Source organism: Lolium perenne, chromosome 1, assembly GCF_019359855.2.
Source record: "Lolium perenne isolate Kyuss_39 chromosome 1, Kyuss_2.0, whole genome shotgun sequence".
NCBI classification, from domain to species: domain Eukaryota; kingdom Viridiplantae; phylum Streptophyta; class Magnoliopsida; order Poales; family Poaceae; genus Lolium; species Lolium perenne.
The window spans coordinates 122,135,493-122,147,256 of record NC_067244.2 but is presented as its reverse complement, the minus strand read 5'-3'; the positions used below and the strand labels follow the sequence as shown (position 1 = coordinate 122,147,256).

General features: G+C 43.0%; 1 long non-coding RNA gene across 1 annotated transcript; it reads left to right on the top strand.

The window, feature by feature from the left end:
- The first annotated feature begins 9,106 nt into the window (after nt 1–9,106).
- On the top strand, nt 9,107–11,764 carry LOC127300632 (uncharacterized). Its single transcript, XR_007851425.2, has 3 exons — nt 9,107–9,314; nt 9,437–10,451; nt 11,352–11,764. It is a non-coding gene; the product is annotated as an uncharacterized lncRNA (long non-coding RNA).

Genomic DNA, 11,764 nt, shown 5'->3' with positions numbered 1-11,764 from the left:
TCTATCAAAGTGGGAGATATTGATTGTCCAATATATGAGCCTAAAGAAGAATATCAAACTCTTGTGATTTGATCCATATCAATACAATAAAAGGTAACATGATTGATTTGAGGTTTAATTCATCTTATGTTATGTAAAATTTATTTGGTGGCAAGACTTGATCACCCTTGTTAACAAGTACATTTTATATGCATAGAAGAGCTAAACAACATTTCTTTCTTCCTCCACTTGTTTTACTTGCTGTAGCACTACTTATTTTGCAAGATGCTTTAGTTGTTTAGAGGTTTGCAAATCTTTTTCTGCCCAGTAATAATAATTTTAACACCCAAAAATGTGCATGGGCACCATGGGATTGATCTCCACTTATGCCAAAAGCCTAAGCTTGGGGGGAGGTATACCGGCATCACTTATTCTTTGCATATTATGGTTGCTGGATACTTGTATATACTTGTTTAGCTTCTTAGAGTGGTTTTCTAATAAGAGGGAGATGATATTTGGGGAAGTGCTGCCTGAAAACAGATTCTGGACTGATACCAAAAAAATTCTCAAAAACAGCCAGAACGTTATTTTGCGAAGCCAATTTTTGTGCATGTTCCCCAGGTTGTTATCTAACTTTCATTAGTTGAACACTTTTCGAGCTGGGTAGCGGAAGAATTTCTTAAAAATCGATTACTGTACTGCTATCAAGTTTGGCAGATTCCTGCTGCTTTGTGTTTATGTGACTCTTCTAGTTTTCATTCTCTTGTTCTTGCTTTGTTTCTTTCCTAAAACACAAAAAGACCAAAAATATTTCTGTTGTTTCTCTTTATCATTTGCTTATTTTGGTTTCTTGCTTTTATTTTGCTTTATTTGCTATCGTTAGTTTGCTATAAGAAAATCCAAAAAGATTTTGCTTTGTTTGATTGTTTCCTTTTGTTCTTGTTTCCAATTCGAAAACACCAAAAATATTTGCTGTTCTTCTTTGGTTTTGTAAAGTTAATTTTGGGAGTTCAATGGTCTTCGGTGGTTGGAGCTTGGCTTTCATTTCATATTATTCAAGCTATACAAGTGAAAAGGCAATAATGACGATCTACGACAACTCGACTGTGGTGAGAGGCTAGTATGAACTCTATTTGGTTTCATTTTTGTACATATACTCATCCATGTGAGCATGCTTAGTTGGTTCATGTGAGGTATATGTCATTTAAGAAAGTCTAGTAGTTCATGATCTCTCATGATTAGCTCCAATTTATTAATATGAGTAGCATGTCATAAATATTTGCTTGCATTGCTTTATTCATAGATAGATATGACATTGTGGTATCCTCCTCTGAATAATTCACTTAAATCAACCTGGCACATGCTCACGCATGCATATGACTGAACAAAAGTCAATTAAGCCTCGATGATTTACTTTACCTCAGAGTTCTTGAATCACTTTTATGCCTCCGTTAATTTATTTTGTCGCAAGCATGATTATGACAGTTACTGCTCTCTTGATTGTCGCTTCCCAGTCTATTGCTAGCCTTCACTTGTACTGAGCGGGAACGCTGCTCGTGCTTCCAAACCCCTGAAAACCAAGTTATTCCAGAGTGTCCACCATAAATACCTATGCATGGCATTTCAAACCATTCCAAGTAAATTCTCATGTGCTACCTTTAAAACCTTCAAAATGCTTCTCAATTTGTGTTTATGTTTTATAGCTCATGAGGAAGTATGTGGTGTTTATCTTTCAATCTTGTCATTTACTCCTGATAGACTTTCATAATGGACTAGTGGCACATCCGCTTATCCAATAATTTTGCAAAAAGAGCTAGCAACGGGGTTCCCATCCCCAATTAATTAACTTTCATCAATAATTCTCTTCACATGCTTTGCCCTGATTTATCAGTAAGCAACTTAATTTGCAAATAGACACTCCTCCATGGTATGAGAATGTTGGAAGGCACCCGAGGATTCGGTTAGCCATGGCTTGTGTAAGCAAAGGTTGGGGGGAGTGTCATCCATAATGAAACTAAAAATACATGTGTAAACAAAAGAGAAGAGGGATAATCTACCTTGCTGGTAGAGATAACGTCCTTCATGGGAGCCGCTCTTGGAAGTCTGGTTGATGAGGTAGTTAGAGTGCCCACTATCATTCGTTGACAACAAAAAACACCTCTCAAAACAATTTTACTTCTGTCTTTAGAAAAATAAAAAGCTCTAGCACATGTTAATCCCTGCTTCCCTCTGTGAAGGGTCAATCTTTTACTTTTACATTGAGTCTCCATCCTTTCTTTGAGCATTTTCTTGAGAGCACAACTGTCATTCTTAGTATAATATGCTTGTCCCAAAATGTGATTAATTGTGGTATAACTTTGATGCTTCTATCTTTGATAATCTCTATTTCCATTCTTTCCATGAACTTCAAAGGTGCCCGAGCATTTATGTTTTGCTGTACAAATACGGGCAAGCGAGATACCACTTTATCATATCCTTTTATGAACATTGCAATACTGCTGGTAGACATGATTCATGATGCTTATTGTTAATTTGTTGGTACCTTTTCCATGATTGACATAGCTATTAGATGATTTTATTTGCATGTATCTTATTATGAATTGCTTAAGTACTTGCCATATCATGAGAATATTTACATCATATGAACAAATGTGTTCGTGAAAGTTCTTTTATCGCACTCAGTTGTTAACTGAATTGCTTGAGGACAAGCAATAAGCTAAGCTTGGGGGGAGTTGATACGTCCAAAACGTATCTACTTTCCTGAACACTTTTGCTATTGTTTTGCCTCTAATTTGTGTATTTTGGATACAACTAACACGGACTAACGTTGTTTTCAGCAGAATTGCTCTGGTGTCTCGTTTTTGTGCAGAAATTCAACTTTCAGGAAAATCCTCGGAATTTATGTCGAAGGGCTTATTTTTACAGAAGAATCACGGAGCCAGAAGGGCATGCCTGGGGGAGGCCCAGGGCCCCCCCCACACACTAGGCCGGCGCGGCCTGGAGGGGGGGCGCGCCGCCCTAGCGTGTGGCCCCCTCGGCCAGCCTCTGACGCCCCCCTCTAGACTACTTAAGGGTTTCGATCTAAAAACGCGAGACGGGAAGTCGAAATCGCGAGAAACCATCCAGTACGCCGCCACCGTCGCGAAACTCCGTCTCGGGACCAGAAACTCCGTTCTGGCACCTCGCCGGGACGGGGAATTGGAGGAGATCATCGCCATCATCACCACCGACGCCTCTCCATCGACCAGCCATGTTTCCCCCATCCATGTGTGAGTAATTCCCCCGCTGTAGGCTGAAGGGGATGGTAGGGATTGGATGAGATTGGTCATGTAATAGCATAAGATTGTTAGGGCATAGTGCCTAGTGTCCGTAATTGGTACTAATATGATATTGTTGCAACTTGTTATGCTTAATACTTGTCACTAGGGCCCGAGTGCCATGATCTCAGATCTGAACATGTTATTGTTTCATGATGATATGCATTGTTTTATGATCTTACCTGCAAGTTGTATACACGTATTGTTGTCCGGAACCCGAGGCCCCAAAGTGACAGAAATTGGGACAACCGAAGGGGAAGGCGGTGATATGAGGATCACATGTGTTCACGGAGTGTTAATGCTTTGCTCCGGTGCTCTATTAAAAGGAGTACCTGAATTTCCAGTAGATTCCCTAGAGGCCCGACTGCCACCGGCTGGTAGGACAAAAGATGTTGTGCAAGTTTCTCATTGCGAGCACGTACGACTAAATATGGAACACATGCCTATTGATTGATTAGTACTTGGATACCGCTTTATTACTATCTGCAAATGCTCTGCTTTGATTGTTACATGAGTTTCTCTCATCCATGCAACGCCCGTCATCCATCCCTGTGCCTACAGTATTTTAATCCTGCTGTTTACTATAATCACTACTGTTGTCTTTGTTACTCTGCCGATGTTATTTCACTACTGCTACTGCTATAAAACTGTTACTACTGATAAACTCTTGCGAGCAAGTCTGTTTTCAGGTGCAGCTGAATTGACAACTCCGCTGTTAAGGCTTTCAAGTATTCTTTGTCTCCCCTTGTGTCGAATCAATAAATTGGGTTTTACTTCCCGCGAAGACTGTTGCGATCCCCTATACTTATGGGTCATCAAGGCCGCTGGCTAGGCCGCTGGCCAGGCCGCTGCCTAGGCTGCGGGGGCGCCGTGTCCAAGCCGCGTATAAGGGCCGCGAGTAGGCTGCAGCGTTGCTGCGTGCCGCACATGGGCGCAGCCCTGGCCGAACAGGCCGCGTGGGCTGCTAGCCACGTGAGCACAGTAACAACAGTTTTTTTACTGGTTTATGTTTTTCCAGAGGCATTTTAGGCAGTTTCGGGTCAATTTTGGCCTAATTTTGTCCAATTTTTTTCTGAACAAATAGAACCAACGTGATATTTGTTTAGAAATTAAAAGTGAAAGACATGCCTCTGGAAAGTTCAAAAGTTAATAGTAAAAGTTTCGCTGCAATAGTAAAAGAAGCATTTTTGTCAAGTTTTTTTCCTGAGCAAATTGAACCAACGAGATATTTGTTTTAGAAAATTAAAAAGTAACAGAGATGCTTCTGAAAAGTTTAAAGTTTAAAGTTTGACTTCAAAGTTTCCGCTGCAAATAGTTAAGATGCATTTTCAATTTGAAAAATGCAAAAGTGATGATTAAAATTTAAAAGGTTGCTCAAAAGTGATTGTTGAAACAATTATGATATGTCATTTTATGACCAACGTTATTGATGGCATGACCATGTTTTGTTGCAATGACATGTGCATTTATCTCTATTTCTGCCCAACGGTGATATAGTTTTATTTGCATAAACAGTTGTATGTTCTAATTTTGACCAACGTTGGATTATTGCATGCAATTGTTGTTATGATCTCATCTCATTGTGGTTTCAAAGGAGGGTACTACTTGATAAATTGCATCAAGGATGTTCCAACCCTCAAAGGTGACAACTACACTGAATGGAGAAAAGAAGGTCGATTTGTGCTGAGGTGGACTGGGTTCCCACAGCCGATCAGACCAAAAGATCCAGTCAGAAATGGCAAGGATGATGATGCTGCATGGCAGTATAAAAGGTGGCTAAGTGCCATTTATAAAGAATACAATTGAGAACGCTATTGTGAGCTCAATTGCAGAGTGTGCTTCCGTAAGGGAGTATCTTGAAAGAATAAAGAGCCAGTTCACTGGTTCTTCAAAGATATGTGCAACCCAGCTGCTGAAGCAACTGGTGACAGAAAAGTACACATGGACATGAAGGACATGGCAAGTGTGCCATATGGTGTAATAATGCTTATGTGGGTGTTGTCTATGTGTAATGTGAGTGAAAAAAAAGTGTTGTCCGCGTTGGACAAAGAACAAAAGAAAAGAAAAGAACTGATGAATCATCGAAATATGGCATTATGGCTTAGGCCATATTTCGAGGGGGAGAATAGAAAGACTTGTTAAAAATGGTATTCTTCCTCCATTAGAATTCTCAGACATAGAACAACGCATCGATTGCATTAAAGAAAAATTTGTAAACCAAATTAAAAAGGGTGCAAATCGATGCACAACAACACTAGAAATAATTCACACCGAGATATGTGGATCATTTCCTGTGAAAAGTGTGGATGGCTATGATTCATTCATAACATTCACGAATGATTACTCCCGATATGGTTATATTTATCCAATAAAAGAAAGAACAGAAGCGTTGGATAAATTCAAAATATTCAAAGCTGAAGTTGAAAATCAGCATGATAAAAGAATAAAGATAGTCAGGTCTGATCGTGGAGGGGAGTACTACGGTCGACATACTCCATATGGCCAAGTCCCTGGACCTTTTTGCAAGGTTTCTATAGGAGACTGGAATAGTCGCCCAGTACTCGATGCCGGGTGAACCTCAGCAGAATGGGGTAGCTGAAAGGCGCAACCGTACCCTTATGGATATGGTGCGCAGTATAATGAGCTATTTCCACCCTACCATTGGGACTGTGGATTGAGGCGTTAAAAACCGCTATTCACATTCTAAACAGAGTACCAAGCAAATCGGTGCCCAAAACGCCGTATGAGCTATGGACAGGGAGAGTGCCTTCTCTAAACCACCTGAAAGTGTGGGGGAGCCCTGCTGAGGCCAAAGTATTTAATCCAAATATCGCAAAGTTAGATACTAAAACAGTCAGCTGCCATTTTATTGGCTATCCTAAAAAGTCAAAAGGTTATCGTTTCTACTGTCCAAAAAAAATATACACAAAGTTTGTGAAAACGAGACATGCTGTCTTCTTAGAAGACGAAATGATGAGGGGGAGCATGGTAGCTCCGAAAATTGATCTTGAGGAGAAGAGGGTGCATGCACCTAATCCGATGACTCAGGAGCCATTTTTGCGCTACCATGTCCACATGTACCGACGATCCCTGTGATTGTGGTGCAAGCGCCTGTTGTGACTCCACCCATGACAACGATGAGTGAAAGTTCGGAACTTGTCCGTCAGGAGCCGAATGAACCATTTGTTGAGCATGAAAGGGAGCAACAACAGCCACCTCCTGAAAAGTACAAAGCACGACTTGTGGCAAAAGGATTTACACAAAGAGAAGGGATAGATTACAATGAGACATTTTCTCCGGTCTCATGTATGGATTCCTTCAGAATCATCATGGCACTAGTTGCACATTTTGATTTAGAGTTGCATCAAATGGATGTAAAGACGACATTTCTAAACGGGGATTTAGAAGAAAATGTCTACCTAAAGAAATCATGGAAGGCAAGGAAGAAATGGGATGCCGCCTAAAGAAATCCATTTATGGATTAAAGCAAGCCTCCAGACAGTGGTATCTAAAGTTCAATGAGATAATTAAGAGATTTGGATTTAAAGAAAATATTGAGGACAATTGCGTTTATGCAAAGTTTAAAAGTGGGAAATATATATTTCTAATATTGTATGTGGATGATATTCTGCTTGCCAGCAGTGATGTTAGTCTACTGCAAGAGACAAAGAAATTCTTGTCCTCAAATTTTGATATGAAAGATCTTGGTGAAGCGTCATATGTTTTGGGCATAGAAATTCACCGAGATAGGAACAATGGAGTATCAGGACTATCGCAAAAGGCTTATTTAGAAAAGATTCTAAGTAAGTATAATATGCATAAGTGTAGTGCCACACCTGCCCCTATAGTCAAGGGCGACAGTTTTGGGAAACATCAAAGTCACCAAAATCAATACGAGCTCGATCAAATGAAAGCGGTTCCATATGCTTCGGCCATTGGAAGCCTACAGTATGCACAACTGTGCACTCGCCCTGACTTAGCATTTATCACCGGAGTACTCGGTAGATATCAAGAAAATCCAGGTTTTGAACACTGGAAAATGGTAAAGAAGGCATTGCGTTATGTGAAAGACACAAAGAACTACATGCTAACATACAGAAGATCTGATTCCCTAGAAATAAGAGGATATTTAGATGTAGATTTTGCGGGGGATAAAGTTGATAGAAAATCCACATCTGGATATGTATTCACCCTCCCAGGGGGAGCTATTTCGTAGAGAAGCTCCAAACAGACGATAGTTGCATCATCCACGATGTATGCATGCAGAATTTATAGCATGTTATGAAGCCACGGGGCAGGCATTATGGTTAAAGAAATTTATACCCGACTTAAAAGTGGTAGATTGTATTGACAAACCACTAAAGATATACTGCGACAATGAGCCTACAGTATTTTATGCTCACAACAACAAGTCGAGTACAGCTACGAAACCGATTGAGGTTAAGTATTATGTTCTGAAACACGAGGTCCAGGATTAAACAATAAGTCTCGAGCATATAAGGACAAAAGATATGCTTGCGGATCCGCTAACGAAAGGCTTACCACCCAGCGTGTTCAAGGAGCACGTAGCCGGCATGGGTTTAAGGGAAAGTCTTACCTATCCTGGATCATAAGAGGCCCAAAAGTAAAAGAATTTGTTTCAAAACAGAGAAGTGTATTGTGGCTGTCTGATTCTATCGGCAATAGAGCTGTGACGATGAAACATGCCCTATGGACTCATCCAAAATGAAATGAATAAAGTGAAAGTATAAAGTTAAAAGAAAAGTTGAGATCAAGGGGGAGAATGTTAGGATTGATCTCCACCGCACCAGAGCCGAACGGCACTGGCACGACCCCTTGACCTCGTCCGCGCCCTGATCGGGGGTGCCCAACCGTTCGCTGGTTGGTGGGCCCCTGTCGCCTGCACTATATAGAGTGGTGGGGGCCAGTGGCACTCAGTACGAGGTTGCCCTGAGCTGCCACTCGCCCCACTAGACAACCCACCGATCAGGGTAGTGCAGTGCCGACGGGAAGCATCACCACCACCTCGCCCACGCACCGCCGTCCTCGCCATGTCCAGATCGGCGAGTTCCTCCTCCAAGTGACAAGGTAAACTCACAGCACCCGCAGTATTCCAATTCTACCCGGCTAAGATCTACTCTAGACGATCTACTCCCTCCGTCCCAGTTCATAGGGCTTGCGCGTGTCCCTAGGTCGTAAATTTGACAATAATAATAGAAGATATATATTACAAAATATATATCATTAGAAAGCTCACGTGTTCTACTTTCTAATGATATAATTTTTATATTATACAATTATTATTATGTTGGCTAAATTGAGAATCTAGAGATACGTGTAAGCCCTATGAACTAGCACGGAGGTAGTAGTGAATCTATCAGGGGTTGACTCGGTCGTGGAGGGGCAAAACCGGAAAATCACTCTATTTCCTAGTGCAGAAAAAAATTGACCGAGAAACTCTCAACGTCTTACTGTACATTCTATAGAACGGAGCTGAGTACTAATTTTGACATCTCTCTTGAGGCACACTACATTCGCAGAGGGGTGTGTGCTGTACTCCAGGCACCTTTTCTGAAGCATTTCGTAATCGTAGGCCCGAGCTAAGCCAAAACAGTACTTGAAAAAAGGGACCACCGGGCGACACTGCCGGGCGAGTGGATTAAGTCGGCGAGCATGCGTACGTCTGGCACAATTTCAGATGCTTCCGGAGAGCTAAACATGCCGACATGGAGATAGAACGACGGAAAGCCAGCGGCACGCGTCGCCTTTCGCTGCTTTGATTCTCTCGACTCGGTACTTAACCAAGGACGCTTCCAGCGCAAACCATTCCCCTCTATCGATTCCTTCGCTTTCCCCGCTCCGTCCTACCTCCATTTAACTAGCCCCACTGTCTTCTTCGCTCCGCCTCATCCTCGTGGTCAAGCTTCTCACCAACATCAGCTACCTGGCCACCTTGGGAGAGATCGATATCTCGAGCACAGCATCAGGACTCAGGAGGGGATACACTTTCAGTTTCAGGTACGTGCATGCTACGGCTGTTTTTATGTGAGCTGAGCTGATGTATATTTTTGACAATCAGTACTGCTCTGTACTCCCTATGCGCGTCAGTGAAATGTTTTCGTCTCCTCTCATTTCTGCAGGCCACCGCACAGATATCCGCAGCGCATCGCAAAATCAGACGACAAGATGCAGATGGTACTGGTGATATCGCTGCCCCTGGTGGCGCTGGTCATCATCATCGCCGTCATCCTCTGCATCATCTGCCGTTAGGTTAACCATCTCGCCGTTCGCCGGCAGGACGGACGGACTCCCCGTCCTATCATGTAGTAGTCTCGTAGTCTTGTTTGCTTTGTCGTACTGCCGTTGCGCATTGGTCAAGATGTGATTTTATACCTTTTTCTTTCTCTCTTCTAGCTTGATTATCGACGTGAAATGTATTGCCGATTGATCCATGTGTGCGTACGTGTGGAGTGCGGTAGCGCGTACTACCGTTGTTTAATGTAAAGCTGTCTACGGATTTCTCCGATTGTTTGCCATGCTTTCAGCAGAGTGTAATTGGAAAAGTGGCACTTGGCCCTGCTGATGATAAGAAAGCAATAGAGTGAGCTGGAGTGCTTACAGGAAAATTAAAAAACCACAAGCGGCTCTAGTACCAAACTCGAACAGAAATGTAAAGCTCACGGTCTCACACAGCACAGGAGCTGGGCTACAACCGGTGAGGCAACAGCAAAGCAAGACATGGATCTCTAATTACGCTCTTGTCTGTGGTCTGTAATCTGTATTCAGTGTTCACGTCTGTCCGTCCGTCCAACCAAACGCCCGATCGGCCAAGGGCGAAGGCACCGTCCACCACCGAACCCAAACATCTCCGACGGTCACCGTCAGGGTTCAGGCAGGCCAGTGGCGCCGGAGTCCTCGGTTCACACTCGCGACCGCGAGCCACACGTCACGCGTCTTTCCGCTTCTCCTTTCTTCTCCACCCCACTCTAGCCGATTAGTTTAGCACACGCACCAGCCAAACCACCTGCTTTTCTCCTCCTCTGCCCCCTTCTCCCCCCCTACTACTACTCCCCTCCGTCTCTTCTCGAGCAGATCAAGGGGCGCCAGGAGCAGCAACAAGATCGCCGGATCGATCGGCAGCTCGGTTCGTCGCAGGTACACTTCTATATAGTTTCTCTGTTGTCCCTGTCAAATCTTGTGGCGTTTATTTTTTTTCTTTTGGATTTATTCCTCAGCGAATTTCAAAGCTCGCGCATGGCATGACTCCCATCTTGATTGGCTTCTGCACTCATCCAGTCAACACTGCTCAGTGGCTTGCTATCTACTAGTAGCATATTCAGTTCGAATTAGACACCTCATGCGCAGCTGCTGTAGTGAGTACTAGCACCGACTAATTTCTCGAGGCCGGAAGGGCACTAGCAGATGTTCTAATCTCAGCCAAATCCAAGAGAGGTTCGGTAATTAACGGATCATGAACCTATAGACCCATCGCCTGCAATCCTTTGTACCCTGTTTTGTTCTGGAAAAGCTTTAGCCAGGTTTGACTTGTGTGCACGTGGATGAGGAATCGAATCAATTCGTGTCGCTGATAATTGATGTAGTAATTCAACCGAATTAGATCCTTCCACCTTTGCTATATCAAAGGGAATGCCTTTGCCCTTTGCTATAATAGCAAAGGGAACGCCTTTGCCCTTTGCTGAGCATCCAAGCTTCGATCATGCCTTGAAGAAGCGAAGATGGAGGACAAGTAGGAGCAATCCTTAGAGGGATTTGTTGTGGGTCAGGAAAATGAATCCCTTTCGGCCTAAAAATGTGTCAGAAATAACCAATTTCTTTGCGTAAATAAATGATTCTGCAGGATTAGAGAATCCTTGCCTGCTCTTCACCGGATCCACGAGTTGTATCACAGCAGTTCAGGAAGGAGAGGGGTGCTAGGGTGAGAAAGGCAACAGCAAGGCATTTTGCTCCACCCTTTCGAGAGTGGCATTTATTTGTTGATCAATGTGAAAAACCAAGAATCGATCTTAATTTCTCATCGTCTCTTCCATTTTGCAGGCAAGAGCGGATGGAGTTCGTGCTGATCATATCCCTGCCGCTCCTCATCCTGATCGTGATCATCGCCGTCGTCCTCTGCATCGTGTGCCGCTAGCTAGATGTCGACGCCCAGAACAACCAGCAGATCGTCTCTGCTGTGACTCTGATCATACCATATGTTAATTAATGCATGATTATTACATCATGCTGACTCGACTAAAAGAAAGCTCTTCTCCGCCTCTGCCTTTCCCGTTTCAGTCATTGTGGCGTGAGTAGCTGCTCTAGCTTTATTACCTTTGCTGGTGGCAACAACGACGTTGATTCCTTGTGTCCATACTCAATAGTACATATATGTTGTGATGTAAGAAGAACAATTCCCTCACTGCTCTAATTCGGGGAGATTTCATACCTGAAAAAAGTCACCCTTTTCTTTC